This window comes from Limulus polyphemus, unplaced genomic scaffold, assembly GCF_000517525.1.
Source record: "Limulus polyphemus unplaced genomic scaffold, Limulus_polyphemus-2.1.2 Scaffold10755, whole genome shotgun sequence".
NCBI classification, from domain to species: domain Eukaryota; kingdom Metazoa; phylum Arthropoda; class Merostomata; order Xiphosura; family Limulidae; genus Limulus; species Limulus polyphemus.
The window spans coordinates 1-1,766 of NW_013676365.1; the positions used below are offsets into that span (position 1 = coordinate 1).

Below are 1,766 nucleotides of genomic sequence, written 5' to 3' on the forward strand. Positions count from 1 at the left end.
TTTCTTATTAAAATGTGACACCCACCCACCCATGTCCTGTAGGACATACAAGGTACAAACATGTTACTTTATACTAGAAACATTTCTTATTAAAATGTGACACCCACTCACCTATGTCCTGTAGGACATACAAGGTTCAAACATGTTACTTTATACTAGACATTTCTTATTAAAATGTGACACCCACCCACCCATGTCCTGTAGGACATACAAGGTACAAACATGTTACTTTATACTAGAAACATTTCTTATTAAAATGTGACACCCACTCACCTATGTCCTGTAGGACATACAAGGTTCAAACATGTTACTTTATACTAGACATTTCTTATTAAAATGTGACACCCACCCACCCATGTCCTGTAGGACATACAAGGTACAAACAAGTTACTTTATACTAGAAACATTTCTTGCTGAAATGTGACACCCACCCACCCATGACCTGTAGGACACACAAGGTACAAATAAGTTACTTTATACTAGAAACATTTCTTGTTGAAATGTGACACACACTCACCCATGTCCTGTAGGACATACAAGGTACAAACATGTTACTTTATACTAGACATTTCTTATTAAAATGTGACACCCACCCACCATGTCCTGTAGGACATACAAGGTACAAACAAGTTACTTTATACTAGAAACATTTCTTGCTGAAATGTGACACCCACCACCCATGTCCTGTAGGACATATAACTAGTATAAAGTAACATGTTTGTACCTTATAAGTCCTACAGGACATGGGTGAGTGTGTGTCACATTTTGTGTCACATTTTATCAAGAAATGTTTACACTCACCCATGTCCTGTAGGACATACAAGGTACAAACATGTTACTTTATACTAGACATTTCTTATTAAAATGTGACACCCACCCACCATGTCCTGTAGGACATACAAGGTACAAACAAGTTACTTTATACTAGAAACATTTCTTGCTGAAATGTGACACCCACCACCCATGTCCTGTAGGACATATAAAAAATATAAACAAGCATGGATGCGAGTGTCGTGATAGGTTGACAGGGAACGTTTTATCTTCAATTCTTCTTGTAGATAGTTCTCAAACTGAGTGTCGATGTAATCCACAATAGCTTGGAAACTGAAACACAAAATTTTATGTCACATTTTACCTGGAATACTTGACCTCTAATGCATGATACAACAAATGTCTGTATAGTAGAACACTCCTTTACGCAAGGGAAATAAATAAAAGAACCATTTCTGTACATGTACTCAGGAAAATAGTGTCAAGTTAATAAGTGTTTCAGATGCGATTCTCTAAAAACTTTACTTTAAAGTTTTACATGTCTAATACAAAGATCGTAAACTCACCTATCCTCCTTGTTTATCTGATCTCCGTATCCTACAGTCTCAACAATGGTCAATTTTAAATTCACATTGCTCTCGAGAAGCTCTGAAAAATGAGAATGTTACCCTGGATTTTTATCCAATAATTATTCAAGTATTATACATAAACAAGGAAAAACCTTAGCTTATACATAAATTAAGGTTGATATTTAAATACAACAAGCCAATGTCACTTCCTACCATTAGGTAAGATAGTAGCTTTAACTTAATCTGAAATATTTGGACGTAAAGTGTCACTGCTAGTGTTACTTCCTACCATTAGGTAAGATAGTAGCTTTAACTTATTCTGACATACTTGGACATAAAGTGTCACTGCTAATGTTACTTCCTACCATTAGGTAAGATAGTAGCTTTAACTTATTCTGACATACTTGGACATAAAGTGTCACTGCT

General features: G+C 35.4%; 1 pseudogene; it reads right to left on the reverse strand.

The window, feature by feature from the left end:
* Positions 1 to 958: 958 nt before the first annotated feature.
* Positions 959 to 1,766, reverse strand: part of LOC106476508 — a 7,557-nt pseudogene continuing 6,749 nt past the window's right edge.